Raw genomic sequence first — 23,895 nt, 5'->3', positions numbered from 1 at the left:
TAAGCTCTAATTTAGCAGTCCTATATTACCTTGGGGAAATGGAGCAAAAGATTTTCCACATCCTTCTTTCAGGACATTTGGCTCATCAGATAGTACAAGGTAATCATCAGCTGCAGTGCCCCAAAAGAAAGGCACTGAATCATCATTATCCTAGCAAAACAAATAGTTATTGGTCAAAAGTCAAGAAACCCACAATTTCAAGGAATGCTTAATATTTTATATGGGAACAAAATATGTTCAAATAAATACTCAGGGCACCATTCTGTTATTGGGAAATTGGAAGTGCAGCCTATGATAGATCATATGAGCAGAATTTTCGGGGTAACAGGTGCCAGTAGCCCATATGATTATAAATAACTAATCTTCCCCCTTCCCTCTCCCAAAACAAATAATTAGAGAAACGTTATGGGAAAAGAACTTAAATTTATTTCAACGAAGTAGGAATCTGGGAAAATCTTGGGAAATTGCTTTAGCACGTTTGCAAAGGAATACAAACTATCAGACTGGAATCTTAAAAGTTTTCGGCAAAGAGATATATTTACAAGCCAAACTCCTATATCATGTACCCTATTAGAAAAGCAAGTTGAAAATTATTTCCAAGACTCAAGACCAGATCTCAAGAATTTAGAGCAATCCATTAAAACAGAAGGTCGGGCTGAAAGATTGGGATCCGATTTAAATCACTGTTCTGTTTCAAGTAAGTGGTAGTCTTATTTTCCTGCATCAGTGGGACAGCTTGCGTCGATTCAGCTAATTCTTCTGCTCAATATCTATCTATGAACATTTAATGACTAGGAGAAACCTGAAAGAGTGATAACGAGAAAACATTACGCAATGTAGAATGACTTAAAAAAATTGTTGTTATTATTAATCTGTATTCTACAAGCAAGCAATTAACACGTATTACTTGAGCTCGAACCATAGTTGACATGTCTTTATCCCGACATCTGAGTTAATGTTAAACGGGGTAATTTCTAACTACAAGAAAACATGAGAATGATACACAGGAACTAGAGTATCAAATTTTTTAATATATAAAATTTTTAAAAATAAATGTTATAAAATAAAAAACTAATTATCATTTTTCAAAATAAATTTGAAATTAAATTGTACCATTAGATCTCCTCACACTTTGAACATAGTGTTCCATAACAAAAGGTTTAATATCATAATCAATAGCAACCCAATTTTATCGAGTATCTAGAAATGTATTTGGATCTACCTTGGTTGACAAAATTATTCAAAAGACAAAATACGTACTGCCATACATTAATTATTTTATATATGTCTGTGCTCTCTGGCCCATGCAGGTTAAAAAAAAGACAAATATATTGAGTTTGCAACCTGGATTTCTATTTTCCCAAATAATTAACTCATTTTTATCATAAATTTTATACTTAAAGACATGGCACCAACTGTTTCTATGGTCATAAATCTGGGGTGCATTATCAAAACCTTCTGAAATTGAATTAAGCAAGTCAGAAGCTTACACAGGCCACTGGCGTTGAGGAGAAAATCCAAGTAGCTAAACTTAAAAACTGAAAACAGAATCAGCAAAAAGGCACCTATCTGCTATCTCTGAAGTATATCTAATGACTCCACATCTCTGGCGTATTAACAGTCGCAGCCACCTGCTTCACCAGATCTTTCAGGTATCTATGCACAAAACTTATTCTAAGAGTAGTTTGTCCATCTGCTGGTCAGATGATCCAGATCTGCAATAATTTTACAAGATACCAGCAATGACACTCTCATTTTCAACCTGAAAACCACGTACGCACGTCAGAGACTGTACACAAACAAAGAAAGGCAGAGGAAGGAATCAAGGAGATTTAGTTTGCAGATACCTTAAATGTTGTGCCGCAGAGCTCCTCCTCCATGGCTGGAACGACTGTCACTTTATTTTTAGGATGCTCGTAGCTTCGCAGACTCAGAGCGCTCGAGAAGAAACAACCTGATTAAAAAAAGAGGAGTGAGGGGAGTATTTACACAGGATATGGATGATCTTTCTTCTCTGCGATCTGGTCTGGTTGTGCCGCTGCGGCCAACCACTAGAAAGGGCTTGCGCTAATCTAAAGTTCGAAATTGTGCTGTTATGATCACGGAGTGTCTCTTTGTGATGCAGTTACATGAAGGGAAAGCAACGGGCGCAGCGAGTCCCAACCGGTCACCAACCCATTCAAATCAACGGCTGAGGATAATCTAGTCGTCTAACAAAGATCTAACGGCGTAAAGTGATGACAGAGAGGCAGTTGGGAGAATTGATCTCAAAGGGAAACGCCTTACGGCGTAAAAATTAGATATGATGATGAAGGAGGAGATAATTTCATTGAAGATGCTAGGAATACAGAAGAATGAAAAAAAGGGAACATGATGCATTAGTGGATACCAAAAGGACCCTAGAATCTAGTGATGAAGTAGTCTATCTATAGCTTTATAGCTTTGTGAGCTTCGAGTTTCTTCTTTGGATTGTGAGCCTCAATATTTTTACTATAATCATTGCAAGAAAGTATTCTACAACTCACGGGTCTTATGGGTACACTTGAATTCTCACAAGTGAGAATGCAGAGGGTAAATAATTGTGGATTATGCACATGGGTAGATGACTGTGGCATAATTATTATTATAATATATCCCATCTATCACATGAGAAGCTCCTAATTTATATCCCATCATCCCTATCTAATTGATTATCAAGCTCATTATATTTTTTCTCTCATACCCCACTATTTGAAGCATAAACAGATGTTTTCTTGTGCACTCCCGTGATTCCATGCGACGGAGTATTGTTATGAATAGGTCAATTTGAATAAATAACAAATTAATGGCTAAAAATCTATTTTCTTTCAAAATAAAAAGCTTATATAACTCTGTCCTTATCTTCATTCATAACAATAAGAATGAGCAGTTGGTGGAATTTTAGCTTCAATTTGTAATAAGAAAACTCTAATATTGATGCACTAGAACATGACATTTGCATTTTCCATGAAGATAAATGCAAATGTTGAGCATGTCATCACGTACTGATACTAAAGATGAATGTAGCATTATGTATCAAAAAATTCATACAACCACTTCTTATCAATAGTAATGAATGTGCTCAAATATCCACAATGTACTCTTATTTTCTATAACAAAAAGATTTGTTTTCTATAGTAGGTTTATCAAGGCCCCACCTCTTGAAAGAATGAAAATTGGTAAGACAGTAGAGCACTTCGATAACTTTAGAGATGTCAAAGCACCTTGTAAGAAAGGTTTAATGATCTATACCCTATATGACATTTATTGTTACATATAATTCATTAAGCTTTAATATGCTAATAAAATGAATTCTCTAATTTGAACAAGATTTTTATTTTCTCATTTGTGATGGTCAACCTCTATTCCATTAAAATCTTACTTTAATAAACATTTGCCTCCATCCTTTGATTGGATTTTCATGGTGACTAAATAGACATGACAAACTAATGATAGCACCCTAAAGGTTGGGATTTGAAGATTCATGTAATAATCTAGGGTTATGCTCCCCACTTTATTGAGCATTGTAAATTTACTTACATGGATGGGCTAAGTTGAGGACACAAAATCTAGAGCTGAGTCGGAGGCAGAAGATTGCTTAGGATGTGACTTGCTTGGTGGTATCCATGGACGTTGACAAATGGCAAGTAAATGACATGGACCAAGTGGCACATTAGTGATTGGAGTACAAGATTAGCAGGTGAAGCAAGGATGACAAGGAAAGGAAGAAAAAACAACAGAAAAATTAAGGGGTAGGTAGACAGTGGAGTATAGTTGATTAGCTCACAAGAGTTGGGCGAGACTTGCAATAGGGAAGTAGAGTCATGGAGTGTTGGGAGGAAGCAGAGACCTTATCCCTTCAATTTAGGAGTTCTAGTTATTTGCATAATATTTTTTAACAGAAAGAACCTCAAAAACATGTTCAGAAGGCAACATTGGATAGTGATTTTGTCTCTGAACGATGTGGGTGAGCTTAAGAATTTATTTGATTAGATATGAATAGAAAGAGACTTGCCAGACAATTTTCGAACTACATTGGAGGGTTCTGAAACACCTAACACTCGAAGTGATTTGGAGCAGTTTTCAGTCTGGTGACTTAGTTAAAGGAGGAAATTTTTTTTGTTTGGGAGTTACATCCAACAAGCAATCCCCTCACTCATTCTCTCGAATCTAGCTTGGGGGTGACACTTGTAATGGAATCTAGCTGTAGCTCATCAATGGTGGGGTGGAAAATCAGACTCGTTAACTTAGTTTCCAATTGCAACATAAAAGATAAGTATTACTTTTGTCTCATATACCATTTCTTGCTATGATGCATGTTAATAATACAAGTAATTGTCTGGCGGTATTGAGTTATAAATCTACCCCTATCTATTGAAGCCATAACATCTCCATGCGCATGTGCACTCTCACTCTTGAGTCTATAATGGGATGTTTGATTTTTATAGCAAACTTTTTGAATAGTTTTCCCATCTCAATTACAAAATATTCCACTTAACCTTATGGCACTGTTGGGTCCAATTTTTGTACGAAAATTAGGCTAGATGTTAATAACTTTACTATTCTTCCACATCTTTGAGTAAGCATTAGCTATGATCATCCATGGAGCATCCGGAGTAAATCTAACTTTGATTTCTAAGGTGCATACAAATAATGTTTCATTGAGTTTCCTCCATAGTCTGTTTTTATAATTTCTCGGTAGAATCCTGCAATATTACACATATGCAATATAAATATGTTTGGGTTTACAGTTAGAATGGTGATATATGTCCTACTATTATTAAAGAAAAAATGCCTAGTGTTGTGGTCTACTATGAATTACTAATGGTGAGGGTATGATACTTTGATCCAAATATGATGTTTACCTAGTAAAACCTACTAGTGTGCTATATGTGGGGTTTATATCATAAAAAATATATTATATTTCTTTCAACGATTCAATATTTGTTCAAAGTTGTCGTTGCAATTTTATGGATTGCACATGGGAACACTACCGAACTAGTTTATGTATAAACTTCATTGTTAGCTTGTAATGTTATATGATATTGCCTCTATGTAAACGAAATATTATACATGGCCCTTTTTTAGTTTTTTGTGGGTTTAAGTATTATGAAAGTGCTCATTGTTGAATGTGATGAATTTTCCCATATTTAAGTCAAGCTCTAGGCCTTTTGCTTGATTATGTTTTCACAGTTTGAGTTTAGTGTAACTTCTTTTTTCCATGAGGAAAATACCATTGAACTTCGAAATGGTTAGCAGGCGACATGAGTGTCACTTAAGCCCCAATTTAACATAAAATGTTGGATGGAATGAGTTGGGGACACAAATTCCAGAGCTGAGGTGGAGGGGGAAGACTGCTTTGGATGTGAATTTCTTGGTGGCATCCATGGAGGCTTGTAGGTGGCAAGAAAAGGATAGGTACCAAGTGTCACATTAGTGATTGGATTACAAAATTAGTAGGAATACCAAGGATAGCAAAGAAAAGAAAACCAATAGAAAAATTAAGGGGAAGGTTGATAGGTGGAGTACGATTGATTGGCTCACAAAATTTGTGGCAGATTGACAATAGGGGAGGAGAGGCATGGAGTTTCGGGAGGAAGAAGATACCTTGCACTTTCAATTTAGGAGTTCTAATTATGTACACAAAATGTTTTAATAGGAAGAAACTCAACAACACACTCAGAAGGGAACTATGGATAGTGATTTCATCTCTGAGTGATGTGGGTGAGCTTAATAATTTATTTTATTAGATATAAATAGAAAGAGACTTTCCAGATAGTTTCTGAAGTGCATAGGAGGGTTCAAAAACTCTTAATACTAGAGGTGAGTTAGAGCAGGTTTTAGTTTGGTGACTTAGTTGAAGCTAGAGAAGATTTTCTTTTGGATTTGTGTCCCACAAGCAAGCCCCTCACTCACACTCTAGAAACTATCTTAGTGGTGACAACTGTAAGGGAATGTGGCTACAACTCATCTACAGCTGGGTAAAAAATTAGAGTCTCCATCTCAGTTTCTAGTTCCAGCATAAAAGATAAATATTAATCATGTCTCATACGCCATTGCATTGTTGTGATGCCTATTAATAATAGGAGTAATTGTCTAGTTGTATGGAGTAATAACTATGACCCTGTTTATTGCAGCCATAATGTCTCCATGATCCTTTGCACTCTTGCTCATGTGTTTATAAGGCGAAGTCGGATTTGTATAGAAAATGTTTCAAATAGTTTTCCTATTTGGATTGCAGAATATTCTACAAAACCCCGTGGCATTATTGGGTCCAATTGTTGTACAACAATTAGGCTAGATGTTAACAAGAATGTTATTCTTCCACATCTTAGAGTAAGCATTGACTATGATCATTCATGGAGCATCTAGAGTAAATCTAACCTTGATTTCTATGGTGCCTGCTATGGAATGTTTCATCAAGTTTCCTCCATAGTCAATTTTTATAATTTCTTAATATAATCTTGGATGATTACACATATGATCTGAAAATGTGTTTGGATTTAGAGTTAGATTAATGATAGCAATTGCTATTGTTATTAAACAAGGAATTCCTAGTGTTGTGGTCTACTATGAATTACTGATGTTGAGAGTATGGTACTGTGATTTGAATATGATGTTTACCCAATAAAACCTGCGAGCATGTTGAGTGCAAGGTTCAAATTATAAACAAGCTATTAGATTTATTTAAGTGACTTAATATTTATTCAAGGTTGTCCTTGCAATTTTATGGAATGGGTACAAGAACATTACTGAACTAGTTTATCTATAAACTTCATTGTTAGCTTGTAGTGTTATGATACTGCTTCTATTTAAATGGACTATTTTGTCTCACCCTTTTGTAGTTTTATGTGGGTCTAAGTATTATGAAAGTGTTCATTTTTTAATGTAATGAATTTGTCCATATTTAAGTCAATCTCTGGGCCTTTTGCCTCATTAAATTTTCACATCTCGAGTTTAGCATAACTTATTTTTCCCCATGAGGAAAATAGCATTGAACTTCAAAAAGGTTAATAGGTGATAGGAGTGTCACTTAAGTCCCAATTTAACATATAATTATTTATTTAAATTTTGTGGCATTATATTTAACCTAGAATCATGCCTAACCCTTATTGTCTATCAATGCAGTAAGTATATCTATTATATCTAGCTTATCATTCAGTGTTCTTTGTATTTGATGATATATTGAAGGCTCGGTGAAGTCCTTAAATGTGTCTTTCTATACCATGTGTGTCTTCCTTTGGTAAATTCATTACTTTATTTAATGCCATGTTTTTCTCCCTAAATCAAATAGCATTTCCCGATCCTTCATTGTCTTTTAGGACAAGATATCTCCCACTAAAATTAAATAATATTATTTTAAAAGAGATGTTATATTGAATTCTTGCGAAGTCTTTGTATGTTGCATATATGTTGTAACCAAAATCACATACAATGGTTACAAATAGCATAATTGTGATGGGAATATAATAAATTGATAGAGTTAAATGAAACTAGAATTGTGTACTCCTCAATGGCTTTGAGTTGTTGCATGGAAGGTGAGAGGAGATGCATGGTTCCTCTCATATATGGTGTGAAACGTGTTCAAGGCCCTTGCATGCAACTTGTTGTGAGTGGAATCATTGACAACATGGAAAAATCTTGTAACATATCTTGTAGAATCAATTGTAGGAAGTCCTTATAGTATCTATCTCATTTGCAAATTTTACTCTTGTAAAAGAAATTCAAGCTTCTCTAATCTAGACATTTTTTAAAAGAAAAAGTTGAGGGATCCTTGAGATTCTTAAAGTAATAATACTTAGTTTAGAAAATAAGACCATCCATTAATCGCATGGAATGTTCTAGATAGAAATACATTGTAGGGCTAAGACCCTGGGGGGGCATCCATTGGTTGGCACTAAATATCTTGAGTGTACTATTGAATCACTAGAAATATATAATCAACTGGTTGAACCTAGTTTGGGAGATAGGAGATGACTATCATCATTGTGAGTATATCAGGAAGGGTGGAAGTTGTTGCAACGCCCAAGGATAATCAACTTGAGCACTAGTTAATGATACCTCATGGGTAGGTTGGGATGAATTTTGTGTAAGTCATTTGTAAATTCTCGTGTCTTATATCAGTAATGGATTTTTTTTTAGTTAATGGATCTTATTTTAATTGGTTGTATTATTTTATGAGTTAATGGAAAATCAGTAGTTATGTATATAAAGTGGAACACTTAAAGAACCCAAGTGGAACATTACATATAAATAAAGTTTTAGGTTATAAAAGAAAAGGTGACCTAGTGATAGGGGTCATGTGGTCTATCCAAGTTCAACATTATTCCTTTTAATACATAATGAATGACATCCTCCAAAAATTCACTAAACTCATCATTTGTTATAAAAATACATTTGTACATATTATGTGAAATACATTAAGAAGTGAAATACAAAGATGCAAATTGATGTCAATAAGTTTTTCTCTTTTAGAAAAGCTTAGCTTGTGATATGTTGACAATGTTTTACCGACCAACATTTAAGGGGATCTCCCTGGTAAGAAATCCCAATTACACCTCAGACCGTTTGGTGTAGGAGTCCCAGCAGTGATTCGTATGGTAATTCCTTGATCGCGATTTTGCACAGAGGCAAGATGTCCCTGTTGGTAGCAAGGGTGTGACAACTACAGTAAGTCAAGGAAGGTGTGTGAGAGGTTCCAACATACTAAGGGTGAGGTGAGTGCGCCCCTTGGAAACCCATGACATCGCGCAGTTGAGAAGGGAAAACACGAGCGAAGATGCATCACAACATGGAAGGCAAGTTAGCAAGAAATCCAAAGTGATGGTTAAACCAACAACACATTTCAAAAAGATTCATACATACTTATACAGAATAGTCCATACATGCATGCGTAAGAAAACAAATACATATATCATTTACAGTAAACCAGATAACATAGAATATAATACAACATATGCATGAAACATGTAAGTTCCAGTCATATAATACATCCATGTCTAACCACTAGTTCCGATAGCGGAACATTACATCCACAACCGCCTGCTCCTCCAAAGAGATGTACTAGCTCTTCGCAGTGGAGAAGCCAAGGCTCGTTACAATACTATCCAATCTCTTCCCATGATAGTCTTATCAGAAGCTTGGCTGACCAAAAAGCCTTTACAATGAGTTACGAGGTTGTATTTATAGCAAAGGGTGGGGTGATGCTTGACATTCCCTTTTGTGACAATTCATTTACCCTCACGAATCTTCGTCTACTCTATGACTGTTACATCCAACTATTGACACTTGACTTGAAATTGACATGAAGTTACATTATAATGCATATGTGCGCATGTGAGACAAAATGGCTTGAGCAAGCCATGCAAGAAATCATTGACACTCGGTCCGTTGTGGTGAGACCAACTCTTTCACATGCTTGTGATGGTGAAGGTGGTGAGCTTATGCGAAGCTTGGTAGTCCATGATGGTGTGCATGCGCATCATGGTGACATCTTGCTAAAGCAAACTCTTGCCTCTGTTGCATCCAGGTGCATTGGTATGGCTCCTCCATCCAACTCGCCTGCTAACATGTGCATGTTCTTCTTGTTGTGGTCGAACTGGCAGCACGCTGATCCATAGTGTCCTTATTGATATGCCAGTGTGTTCTAGTGGTCATGTGCATCAACTGTCAACTACATGTTCAGCTCTAGTTGGACTGGCTTCTTGTCATTGCCTCTATGAGTGTGCTGAATGAGTGGGATCGCATGTGTGCGCACAATGACATGCATGCTACTGAATTCCCTTGCATGCGATCAACAACACCGCTCACAATGTCTGCTCCATGCCAGCTGCTAGAATGGATCTTTAACTTGTACGGGTGTTGGGTATGGAATTTCCCCATAGCATGTTTTGGGGCTCAAAACCCAAGTTCTAGTCAAATAATGTTGTAAGACTCTGCGAATTGCAGGCATGGAGCACGAAATGTATGTTGATTCATAGGGTTGTCTGCCCTAAGTTTTGTAATGTAATATCAGCCTACCCATGGTCCACGAACCATGGGATTGTATAAATAGAGTGAGGCTCTAAGTTGTAAAGAGAATAAGAGATACATAGAGGAATGAATGGAGTCTAGAAGATAGCGACCATAGAGTAAAGGTCTAAGTGCTTTGGGTCATAGTAATAGTAAGAGGCTCTGCAGCTGAGTGCGCAGAGGCCTAGTAGAGTCTGCAGTTGAGTACGCAAGGCGGAGTCGAGTCTGTAACCAAGAAAGAAGAATAATAAAGAGAATTTTGATTCGAAATCTTGTGCATCTATTCTTGTGTTATTTCCTATTTAATTATACAATTTTCTTTATCGCGCACACTTATATGAATGTTGAACACTATTAAATATGACTAGACACATACTGATAAGCTAAGTGATCGACTAATATCGGGTTAATAGTAAGCAATTGGGTGACAACACAGATCGGAAGGATGTGCGAAGGCAGCATCACAGGCTGCGAAGTATTGATAGATGCACATAGTAATGTGTGCGCAGGGTAAATCTGTGGACCACTAACAATCATCCAACATCTCTAGGGTGCGAAAACCTGGTTCTAGCACCATCCCATACTACTTCGGGTGAGATCTCAGTCCGCGCTCCGTGGGATGTTTCCGAAAGGGCCAGTAGTACTAGGATTTGTTTGGCTAAATCATCTCTGAACTTGGGTCAGGCCCCTATAAGGCAACAAATGGTTCCGTTGTCGGGACCAAGATCTACATAAGGGATGTCTAATGTCATTTCACTGGAATCCAACCAAGAAAGAAATTGAAGGGTGGTTGGACAAGAAGATTCACGAGTTCATGGTGCAGAGAAACAAGAATCCATGAGTATCTAAGGAGTAGTGGTTGGAGTGCTACTTATATACAGAAATCCATGAAATTTTCCTTGCATCCTTTCCTTCTGAGCTATATGAGTGGATCGTGAAGCTAGCAGACAGTCAAGGAAGGTGTAGGCTCGACAAACCCATTGTTTGGACACCGGAATTAGTACGCAGACTAGAAGCATCAGGAGATAAGATCGCGTGAGCTATGGACAACTGGCTCGATCGAATTATAGGAGGATTTATCATTGAGTTCGTGGTAGATATGATCGTCAGCTACAGTGAGGCAGAATGATACTTCCTCAAAGGACTGTGAGGTATGTATATTAAATCTTTTAATACTTGGATTAAGATGCTATTTTGTGAAAAGCGGGATATGCGAATAAATTAATGTTTGGGACTATGCGAAGTGGGAAGATCTATAGAAACGGAGGTAGTGAAGAATTAGAAACTAGTCCCTTAATTTCATGCTCGCAGGAAAGCGAGGAAGAGCTTGCGAAAGTTTCTCTGAGAAGCGTGGTCAGTCTGATAAGGCAATGAATTCTGCGCTTACCACCTCCACCTACATTGCCACCCATCTCACCTTCTTCACCTCCATCTCCACCCACCCTACCTTCGTCACCACCATAGTTCAGTATGGCGAGTGTGATCAAACTGTCGGTATTCAGAGGAGTAAAAAATGAAGATCCAAACTAATTTTGGTTTGTGGTAAGGGCAGTATGGGAAGCACAAGGAGTCATGGATGACAATATAAAGAAGGTTATGTTGGTAAGTGCATTTTAGGATCATGCATTAACATGGTACATTAAGCATTCTAATGACCATTCAAATGTAGGAATCGCAGAAACCCAAGCCACGTTGAACAGGGAATTTAGCAGGCCAAAGTTGGAGAAACAATCAATTATCAAGTTTAAGGAGATCGTGATGCTCCCGGGTGATACCCCCTGGGATCTGGACCAGAGACTGAATAGTATGATTCGCGAAACCAACATGACTTTGATGGATGGGCAACATCGGGCATGGTTTGTAACGTCACTAACACGGCATTTAAGGACGGTGCTATCACAACAAAAGCTTTCCACCTAGGCCGAAGCTTTGGAGATGGCAATGAGATTGCATGAGACCCTTATACAAGATCATGGTCTGGGAGTCCAATAAATCCAAATGCAACTGAAAAATTTGTGTCAGGAAATACAGAGTTTGAAACAGGACAGGACACCTCGGCCAGAGGTGCACGAGGAGGTATGGTGCCTAAAATGCAAAGGACAGGGGCATGACAAAGACCACTATCCAGTTTTTGCGAATTACTTGGGGGGAGGAGGGCTGATGCCATTAAGACCTGAGGCACAAGCAGGACCAAGCACGGTGCCTGCACTATGGTGTGCGATCTATTAGATAGGAGGAAAACACACTACAAATAATTGTCATCTATTTCAGAAGTATACGCAAACGTCCAATCAATTGTTTTGTAATTTCTGCAGGTTGGTAGGCCATGATGAACGCACCTGTAGAAGCTACAAACTAATGATGGATTGGACTCCTGCCTACAGGGTACAGAATGAAATGCGAACCCTCGACCCAAATGCAAGAATGGTGCACGCCGGATTTCAAGGGTGCAGACAAGGTCGAGGTGGAATGGGACCAGGAAGGGGTCGCAGACAACTAATTTGTTACAATTGTGGAGGGCCAGGACACTATGCCCACGATTATACAAATCCGACGAGGACATCATGTTTGTACTATACTCAGTTTGATCATGAGGCAGAAGACTACCCTACATTGATAGCGAGGTTGCACGAAAAAGGGGTACTCCAGCCTCCTTTGACTCAGAATTTGCAAATGATGAGGTCTGAGCCATGCGAAGAAGACCCGAATGTAAACATAGTGCTCAGAAGTGGTATCACCACTGGCGATGATAAAGGTAAGTAGTTAGAAGAAAGTGCGTGGGTTCGCAAGGCTCCTACAAAGGAACCTGAATTTGATTTAGAATACGTGAAGGAGACATTCATGGAAGCTAAGAAGAGCTTCATAAAGGCCTCCACTTCAGGTATTAAGGATCAACTAGAACCAGGGATGGATCCTTCAATGCTCACTACCTTTCTGGAGACATGCATGAAACTGTTGCGCAACAACAAGGCAATGAAAGGACTACAGGAACTTATCACTAGGTGCGCGGGGTCAGGAGAACTGCACGTGGTCCGGAAACTTGGAAAGCATGCATTGTGCACAGGAAGGGAAATGAGATTGACTGCACAAATTGGAGAGTATGAAATGGATCAGGTAATTCTAGATCTCGGATCGGACGCGAATGTACTGCTGAAACAAACATGGGAAAACATGGGCAGACCCACACTACAATAGTCTCCTATTCAATTATGAATGGTGGACCAGTAGAGGATCTTACCTATGGGAAGATTGTGAGTAATGGTGGATATTGAAGGTGCGAGTGCACTGGCAGATTTTGAAGTGATAGAGATTTTCGATGACAACAATCCCTATCTCGCACTACTAGGAATAGATTGGGCCACCAATATGAATGGAGTCGTAAATTTGAAGAAGTGCAAAATGATTTTTGAGAAAAAGTCACTACATGTAGTAGTACCACTAGATCCAGTCGAAGGAGCGTGATACAATGAACTATTGTGTGAAAATGATAGTGATGACGATCTCGATTGCATCTACAAGATAATCCCGCATGAATAGGATTGGGTGAATCTGATTGTAGATGGAAGGATTTCATGGGCGCACAAAAGCTCCTACACTTCGGATTCGGACGAAGAAATAAAATGCTGGCAGAATCGACTGCACGGAGTAACAATGCTTAATTGCAAGATGATGGTTAGATCATTGCGCTGCGTGACAATAGAGGTAAGGGATCTGCCTATGTATGACGAGTTAACAGCGGTGGATGAATTCCTGGACAAATTTGAAAGCGCAGTGCTAGAACAACAGTGGTTCGATGCTCTGAAATGGGCACTATGCGCAATGCTCGCAAGGTGGTGGGGTACACATCAGGGAAGTTTTGAGGACTGGCATGGATGCAGAAGGATGATGTGCCTATGATTTGGGAAACCGCAAATGTAGCTAGTAGACAAGTATGATGAACGGGATGATCCACGTACACACCTCGCGAAATGGACCAAGGTCTAAAGGGAAAAGCCACAGCCTGAATGGGTACATTTATTCTATCATACCCGGAATGTCATACCCATGAATTGGTATAGTGAGACGAAGCTCTGCCATGGTACGAGCAAATGGGATATCTTGCGTGAGGAATTTCTATTAACTTTCACATTTGAAGGTCGTTGGTGGGATATTGTTGACGATGTGCTATAGGCAGTAAAAGAAGCTATCTTCAAAATAACCTAGGAGCCAATGGAGATACTTCAGCCAGAATGGGCGACACAGCTGAGTTTCGTGTTGGAGTGTTACAATGTAACTGTTGAGGAGGATGATGAGGACCCATGAAATATTAACATTCCAGAAACGGAAGGCTATTGCAAGGTTTGAGGACCATCGATTGAGGACCCCGACATCACCGTGCCACTAAAAACAAAGTAGGTAAACATTGGAACGGAGGCGGAGCCAAAGTATGCAACGCTTGGGGACTATTGGGATGATGCCACAGTGGATAAGGTCGCTGAGTTACTCCATGAATACCAAGACTTGTTCCCGACCAAAATTACAGATTTAAAAGGGATCATTAGCAACTTAGGGATGATGAAGATCACCCTAAAACCCGATGCGAAGCTGGTTAAGCAGCGACCTTACCGCTTGAATCCGAAATATAAGGAAAAGGTCCGTGAAGAATTAGAAAAAATGCTCGCAGCTGGAATTATTGAGCTAGTGGAAGAATCTGATTGGGTGAGTCCTATGGTAGTACAGGAGAAAAAGCAAAAGGGTGAAATAAGAATATGTGTGGACCTTAGGAAGTTGAATGATGCCTGTGTACATGATCCATTCCCAACACCATTCACAGATGAAGTACTAGAGAATGTTGGTGGTTAGGAGGCATACTCATTCACGGATGGGTTCTCAGGGTACCATCAGATCAAGATCACGCCGGAAGACAGGAGCCAAATGACATTCGCAACAGAATGGGGCTCCTTTCAATACACCATTATGCCGTTTGAACTGAACAACACACCAGCCACCTTTTCACGCATCGTTGTGGCTGCGTTCAAAGAATACATCCACAAGTTCTTGGAGGTCTATCTGGATTATTGGACTGTCTTTGGATTAGTTAAGCACCATGTAGCAAGCTTATGCTTGATGTTGGATACTTGTTGTCGACACCAGATTGTGATAAACCTTAATAAGTGCACATTCCTCGTTCCCTTTGGAAACCTGCTAGGACATGTGGTCTGCAAATAAGGACTGATGGTGGACCCTGCAAAGATTGTTGTTATTCTAAATTTGGAAGCACCGCGGAGTGTTAAACAATTGCAGCTACCTTGGGACACACCAGATACTATAGGAAGTTCATCAAAAGTTATGCCCAAATAATAGCGCCGATGGAAAAGCTATTCAAAAGGATGTTATATATTGCTGGAATGATGATTGCATGAAGTGTTTGGATGTCCTGAAGGGGAAACTAGCCTCCACTCCAATCCTGGTCTTCCCAAAATGGGATGTGGAATTTCATGTACATGTTGATGCGTCGTGTATTGTGTTGGGAGCAGTACTCACACAGGAGGGTGTTGAGGGCGTGGATCACCCGATCGCTTTTGGAAGTCAGAGATTGTCAAAGTTGAAAAGAACTATTCCACCACTGATCGCAAGGGGTTAGAAATGGTGTACGTGCTCCAAAAATACAGATTGTCAAAGCAACTACCAGCTTCATTTGAAATCAAAGGGCAGCCTAAAACTCAGGGTACAAACAGTAGTAATGGCATCCAAAGTTTCATCAGAATATGAGGAGGAGACCCACAGTGATACAACTTCAGGAGAACAGGCCCCCAGGAGACATCACTGGAGTGGCAGACATCTTAGAGATGAGCCAAACACCCTCACCGAGTTGCAGGCATGCCCTCTTGCTATGTCTTGTTTCCAGCACTTAGCATGTTTTGAATTTTGTTAGAGGGTGGAAAATGTCAAAGTTCATCACGAGTTGGCCTGTCTTTTTGCACTTCACCTGCATGGAGGACAGTCTATCTTGGCTGGGGTCACTTTCACATTGACACCCGAAACCATATCAGTGGCAACAGGCATACCAAACATTGGAGAGCAGTGGCATAAGAAGAAGAAGGTAGAGAGGCATCATTATGAGCCTTACATTAAGGACAACTGTTTGAGCCATCTCACGAGAGTTTTTCCATTCAGATTTTTGAGAGATGAGTATGCTCCACTCATGAAATTGATCATGAAGTACTTCAGTTGTGAGGGGAGGTTTTCTCGCCTTTATGCCTACCACATCAGGTTGCTCATGCACTTTGCCAGGGTACGAATGATGAACCTCCCATTTTTCATTTACGGGAACATAGAGAGGATGAAGAATTTCATGCAGCGCAAGACCCCTCGACAGCAGCTCAACAACGTTTATCACTTTTCCCTTATCCGGATTTTGGTGGACCATTAATTGGGATTGCAGGGTATTTCTTGGGAGGACTTCATCTCCCGTGACTTCTTTAGCGCTCTACAGGTAGTATCAAAGGCAGAGCATGAGATAGGTGGCCCATCTCATCAGTATGAGCGACATGAGACTGCTACTATACCAGTATACATCACCTATCAGAGAGGCAGTAGACCCTTATTTGCAGCAGCAAAGCGAGTGTTATCCACTCCCGGGGTGGAAGGGGCCTCGCTTCCGACATCAGCATCACATGAGTAGGGAAAGGGTAAGGAGCCAATGCAGGAGGAAGGGCCATCAGGTGAGCGAGAGACAGAGTTTGTTCCCCTCCATGATGATGAGACAGATGCAGAACCAACAAATGAGGAGCTTACAGAGATCATCAAGGAGCAGCAGTCAGTGATTGAGTCCTTATCCCTTGACTTGGATAGGGCCAAGTGGAAAATGAAGTACCTGGAGCAGAGAAACAAGTAGCTTGTGGACCAATAGACGATCATGGAGCTACAAAACATTCGTGAGCATCGCCAAGCTGCTCAAAGAAGAAGGGTTTCACTCACATCTTTGGAGCAAGAAATCAATGAGGATCGAGAGGCCAACCTTGAGAGGGTCAACATGCATTTGGAGAGGTGTTGGACAAGGCTGATCAAGACCTTGCTCTACTGATACATATGGCTTTCCGTTACAGGGTGTGAAACATGAGTGCACAGGCCTGGATAAGGAACTTGAAGGCAAAATTGAGGAAAGGAACGAGAAGAGAAAAAAGGGCAAAAGACCAAGATCAGGTTCGAATCTTGGCTGAGGCTTCCTTGGCCCATCATAACACCCCATAGAGATCCACCAGCCCAAATTTCAAAAAATTTGGGGAATTTTTGGTCACATGGTAATTTTTTGGGCAAAAAATAGGGATTTTCTCCCTGTTCGTCGCGGCACCGGCGCGACACTAAAATTCTAGAGCTCCAAATTAGGAATGTCTTGTCGTTTTGTATTCAACATGGAAAATTATGACTACTGGTGTCCGGGCAAGAAATTTGGGCAAGATCTGAGTCTCCTAAAGGTCAAAAAAACCCAAAAATGGCCTCTCTGTCACTTTTTTGACACACGGAAAGTAGTCTTGGGAGAATGGAGATTTGGAGGAGCAAATGAGCACCAAATATGAAAATTCAATTTGGGTTAGAAAGTAGACAGGACAGGCTTTCCAAAAAGCCCACTTGGGCACATTTTGGACACTTGCAAGTGCCTCAAAATAGGCCCCAAAGTATCATGACGCACAGAGAAAATGGTGCGGCGCACAGAGGAAAATTTGCCAATTTGCTTTCGTTTCGCGACTTCTCCAAGTGGGCCCGCTCATCTACACTTCGGTTTTTTGGCACCAAAGGCGGCATTTAAAGAGTTTTTTCTCCAGATTGGCTTCTATCCAAGTGGCGAAGGAAGGCAAATGGTCACCCAAAGCCAAATGTCATGTTTGTAGCGCTGCACCTGTTGTTGATGGTTGGCTCTCCATCTCCATTTTGTAATTATTCGAGTAACTCCCCAACCCTTGGGCGTTCCATCTCTTCCTCACACATTCTATATATTGTTTGCAAGTTATTTGCAAAGGGTTGATTGGCTTGTAACTTCTGGGAGACTGTGGGAAAGAAACTTTGTTTCTTCACTATGTATTTTTGACAGAGAATTAATGAAAGGCAACAGCTCTGTTTCATGAGATTATTTTCATTGTGAGTGTAGCAAATGTGTCTCTTATGTTTTCATATTTATTTCGTTATGTTTCATAATTCAATTCATGTTCATTTCCAGTGAAATTTTCTGAGTCAGATTAGGTAGAATTCAATTTTATTGCTCTGCCTGTGGGAAAATTTCATGTTCAGTGTTATTCTTCTGTTGAAAAGGATTCATGTCACTATGCCCTTTTCACTTTCTTCAACAATCTATTCATGCCGCGGTACCTCAAACTAAATTGTTACATTTTCTGCCTACCTTGCCTCACAGAATAATCTGTGCCTTTTTACTAAATTCTCTGTTCTTTGCTGAGCACTGGACCCATAACATCCGAGAAGCTCGGTCATTCATGAAAATTGTTTCCCGAATCCCTATTCACTTACTAGCCTAAGGTAAATATTGCATTGTAAGTCATCTTAGACCATTTTTGATCAACTATTCTCTGAGCGTGACTCGGAGAGAGCCCTCTCCTGCTCTGGTAGCGCTAGCTACTAGACTAAGTGTGGTTTGTGGTTACCCTAATTTTTTAATTCCTTCAGCCTAAGGTATATTTAGGTGCTAACACAACATTCCCTTTAGTGAGTTTTTCCAACTCTACTGCCCTTCTATTAACTCCATAGCCCAATGGTCTAAAGACATCTTTCTATCCATCTGTTTCAAGGATTCCACCATCCATTCTTGAATACAAATCAAAAACCCCAAGAACATTCATAACTAGCCTAAAATCCCAGCAAACAAAGCTAAATCATATAGAGAGAGCCCTCTTTGAGCCTAGGTTGGCTAGAGCCTATGCTCCAAAGTTGGTTTGTGGTTACCTCAATCATTTTCTTTCTTCTAATAACTTCTAGAGAAATTTCTGAGTGATAAAAAAACCTAAGAATGAAAAATGTATTTTTGTTGGATATTCTGAAGATGTCAAAGGATATAGACTTATTCCACTTAAGTCCAAAAATGTTATGATTAGTAGAGATGTAAATTTTTCTGAAAATATATCGGCATACGAGCCTAGATCAGCGGATGTGCCACCTCTCTCTATCCCTTCTACTTTTGAAAATATTTCTTCTTTAGATGATGAAAATGAGGATGACAATCCTCCCCTACCTTCTCAACATCCTCCTTTAGCTCCTTCGCTTCCAGAATGGGTTTGTGCTACTCGGGATGTAGCAGGTGCTCTTGCAAGTGATCCTACAAATCAACAATGTACAAGTTCTCGGTTCGATAGAGCCACTTCTTTGTTGGCTCAAGCTTCAACGAATTGTGATACTGACACCTTTGCAAAAGATTCAGGCCATCCAGATTGGGATGCAGCTATGAATGAACAATACCATTCATTATTGGCCAATGATACATGGGATCTTATTCCTCTTCCAAAGGGATGAAGACTTGTTATATGCAAATGGGTTTACAGAACCAAGTTTGGACCAGACGGAAAAGTTGACAAACATAAAGCTTGTCTTGTTGCTAAGGGTTTTTCACAAGTTGAAGGCATTAACTATACTGAAACCTTCTCCCATGTTGCCAAAATGAACTCTATCCACCTTGTTCTTTCCCTTGCTACCTCTTTCAAATGGGAAGTCCATCAGATGGATGTTAAATCCGCCTTCTTACATGGGGACTTGCATGAAGAAATATATATGGAAAAACCTCCTGGATTTATACAAACAGCTCCAGCCTTGTATGCCGGCTTAAGAAATCCCTTTATGGTCTCAAGCAAGCCCCTTAGGCTTGGTATGCAAAAATGGATAATTTTCTTTTAGATACTGGCTTTTGTAGGTGTCATTCTGATAATACTTTCTACACCAAGAAAGTGGGAAAGTCTCTTATCATTCGTGTTCTTTACATTGATGATCTATCCTTACTAGTAGTTATCCCAACCTTATAAAACATGTGAAGTCCAGCCTTAAAAATAGGTTTGAAATGACAAACTTAGGACACTTGCATTATTTTCTTGGTCTTCAAGTCTTGCAATCCAAGGAAGGTATTTCCCTTTCCCCTTTCACATGGAAGACTATAAGCCAACCCCTTCTCCCTTTCAGTTTGGAGCCAAACTTTCTGTCACTTGTACTTCCCCTGATGTTGATGCTACCTTATATTGTTAGCTTGTAGGAAAACTTGTAGGAAAACTTTTGTAACTGACCCATACTCGTCCTAACCTTTCCTTTGTTGTTGGCCTTATTTCTTGGTTTATGAAAAACCCACATGAAAGTCATTGGAAAGAAACTAAAAGAATAATTTGTTATGTTCGAGGTACAGTTCAGTTTTGGATTCATTACAGTGCAGAATCATATCCTCTATTGGTTGGACTCACTAATTCTGATTGGGTTGGTGACCCTGATGATCAGAAGTCTACTGTAGGTTATGTCTTCACTTTTGGTTCTGGACCTATTACATGGGCTTGCAGGAACCAAAGTGTCATATCTCTTTCTTCAGCAGAAGTAGAGTATCATGGCATCATAGAAGCTAGTAAGGAAGCCCTATGGCTTCATCAGATCCTGTCAGAGTTTGGATTTCAGCAAAATCATTCGACTACACTTTGGTGTGATAATAAAAGTGCCATTCAACTATGAAAAGATCCAGTCCTACATCAGCATAGAAAAGACATTGAACTACACATTGACTTCATCAAAAAGCTCATTCATGAGTATGTCCTTGAAGTGCAATATTGTTGAACCGATGATCAAGTTGCAGACATCTTTACAAAGGCTCTCACAGAGGCGAAGTTTACTAAACTTTGATTTATGTTTGGAGTTTAGGAAGTTGTCACTAAGGGGGGATAGGATCTAATGCCTCCTTCCCTATCCTATTGTGTCATATTTGTACATCTTTCAATCCTATCCCAAGTTGTTCTTAAGGGGGCATGTTAGGATATTCCGACAAATAGGAAATAGTTAAGTATAACTTGGTCTAGTATAGAGTTAGGTAAAGTGTGTTTCTTTACTATGTACTTTTGTAACTTACAATCCGATAGTCACAATATGTTCTAGACATGACGTGATCTAGTGGTTCATTCTCCCCTTGGTATTACCAACACTTGATCCATTGCTTCACACTCAATTGGTCTATGATCTCTATTTAAAGAGCATGGAGGGTCATTTGTAGGGTGGCCATTCATGAGAGAAGCTTATGTAAATTTTCATTCTTTTATTAATAAATTTCCCGAAGTGGTCACATTGGCTCAAGTCATGGACTGTTTCCCTCTTTTAGGATTTTAACCACGTCAAGAATACTGATGTATTGATCTATGATCTGTCTGTGAGTGGTGTCCTTTGGTATTCTATCTGAGGAACTCACCCTGTAAATTCCTACACTATCTGGTTTACTCTAAATGATATATGTATTTGTTTTCTTATGCATGCATGTATGGATTATTCTATATAAGTATGTATGAACCTTTCTTAAATATGTTGTTGGCTTAACCACCACTTTGGATTGCTTGCTAACTTGCCTTCCATGTTGTGATGAATCTTCGCTTGTTTGTTCCCTTCTTAACTACATGCTATGACAGGCTTCCAAGGGGTGCACTCACCTCACCCTCAATGTGTTGGAACCTCTCATGCACCTTCCTTGACTTACTGCAGCTGTCACACCCTTGCTACCAACAAGGACATCTTACTTGCCTCTGTGCGAAATCGCGGTCAAGGAATTACGATACGAAGCATTGCTGGGACTCCTACACCAAATGGCCTAAGATCTAATTGGGACTTCTTACCAGGGAGATCCCCTTACATGTTGGAGGGTCCAACACCGTCAACATTTTGGCACTAGAAGGAGGGCCAAATGAAAAGTTGAGTCCTCACATCTGTTTTATGTCTCTACATATCTATCATGACTAACTACCGAGTTGCTCTTTTGGAGTGTATGTCTTATGGAAACTATTTCATTATCATATAAAATATCTCGAATAACTTGTCTCATAAAAGATATGATGGTGGAGGCCACGTATCCTTGGTTAGGCACACAGTTGGCATTGTAGGCTCATGTGAAAGGCATGGAATCTTTGAAGAATACATGACCTGCGCGTTGTTCATCTACATGCTTTGAGAGAACCCAATGCACTAGTGTGCCACGCTACCAAAAAAATCTATTCATTATCTTTCTCATCTGGTCATGAAGATAGACCGTGCTTTCAATCACTTTGACCATAAGCACTCAACAAAGAAATTCTGAAATTACAAAAAGCACCCGATGAATCCTTTGATCAGTTTTACACGTTTTTTTGTAATATTTCATACCAATTCCCCGAAGATGATATTGATTGGGAATTTATCGATGGAAGATTTGAGTATTTTATTCACATAACCAAACCCCACTCAGCACACTTCAGTGATGGAGCTGCATAATCACAGGCAGGCATAGTTTTTGTCACAAGTGATTGTCCGCCTTCACCTCATCAAACATCTCAACCACCGTGGAGTGATGTGGGAGATCATGCACACAACTCTGTTGAACTGTCACATCCTCCCACCCCACCTGCTCTTGATATTGAGATAGATTTGGCTTACAATTTGATTGGTTGTCACGTGGATCCATTCCCTCGACCTTCATCCTCATCTTCTGTTGATCCCTTGTGTTATCTCATTCCAAACTCCTCACTTGCCATGAACGAGGATCAAGCAGTAGATGTTGTTGGTGTTGTGTAGCCAACCTACGCCATCATTCATGATGAGTGTGTGTGAGAATCTAAAGAAGAACCTATGGTGAAGGATGACTCCCTTATAGCCGCACCTCATCCACTTTATCCTGACATCCCTTGTGATTATGTCACTACTGATTTCCCCTATGAAAACTCATTTATGGATGTTTCTACTTCTGATCATTCACTGGACATGTCGGATGTCAGTCTATCATTATAGTGCAGAGAGGACACATATTCCTTGGAAAATTTGTCCAATCTGTCATCTATCTTTCCTGAAAACACAGAGGGTGAACATATTTACTTCCTATCTACCCCTCTCCCTGATTCATCAAATCATGCAGACGCCTAAAAACATCCTGAATTTTCTGAACTTGGTTGTCATGATCTATCCACTTCCTCATCGGATCACGATGTTTATTAAATAGTTGTTATCTTGTCCAAGGCACTGGTCAATGATGATCTATCTATCAACGAAGTCGAAACCCCGTAGGCTGTCGAGGCACTTCAGCCCGAGATGATGGTTATGTCAGGCCCTCACTATCCTGAGGTTGGTTTCACTTCCGATCAGGAAATTGTTGAAACACTCAAGGCTCCTCATCACTCTCTGCTTTGCATTGAAGATCAACCAAACACCCAGATTTCTCTTCCTCCACTCGAACTACATGATCCCATCGCTCATGCATTGGAGGAATCTTACACAAAAAGCACACATGCACATCATAAGTGGTCTACTTATTTCATATTTTCTTGCATGCCACAGTCAAGAGAATGTATGCAGTCAACATATGCACATAGTGTAGCACAACACCATGGCAGCTCCATAGAGTGCATGCCATGTGTTTTCACTCATTTTTCTTTTATGGTCACTTGTAAGCTCGAAGTGTGTTTGTCTTCACTGTTACATCTTTCATGCTTGCTGGTTTGCACAACTGTCTTTTTCGCAAACCATGCCTTCACCAACATGGGTCAGCCAATGCACTGGTGGCTACATTGGAAGTATCATTTCATGTGAGATCGCCCATGCACCGTTGGCTTAGGAGTAGGAGTAGTGCTTGCTTTTAGTCTGTTTTCTTGCATGATTGTTTTCTTACATGATTTGTTGGTTTACTTG

At 39.7% G+C, this 23,895-nt stretch overlaps 1 long non-coding RNA gene across 1 annotated transcript; it reads right to left on the bottom strand.

Moving 5' to 3' along the window:
* Positions 1-1,659: 1,659 nt before the first annotated feature.
* LOC149236958 (uncharacterized) lies at positions 1,660-2,066 on the bottom strand. The gene is made up of 2 exons (XR_016268452.1): positions 1,848-2,066; positions 1,660-1,762 (listed from the first exon to the last, which is right to left on the bottom strand). It is a non-coding gene; the product is annotated as an uncharacterized LOC149236958 (long non-coding RNA).
* Between the last annotated feature and the right edge of the window lie 21,829 nt (positions 2,067-23,895).

The sequence above is a fragment of the Pinus tabuliformis genome, chromosome 8 (assembly GCF_031772625.1).
Source record: "Pinus tabuliformis cultivar Carrire ecotype Pingquan chromosome 8, CPIR1, whole genome shotgun sequence".
Lineage (NCBI taxonomy): Eukaryota > Viridiplantae > Streptophyta > Pinopsida > Pinales > Pinaceae > Pinus > Pinus tabuliformis.
This window is presented reverse-complemented; position numbering and strand designations above follow the sequence as displayed.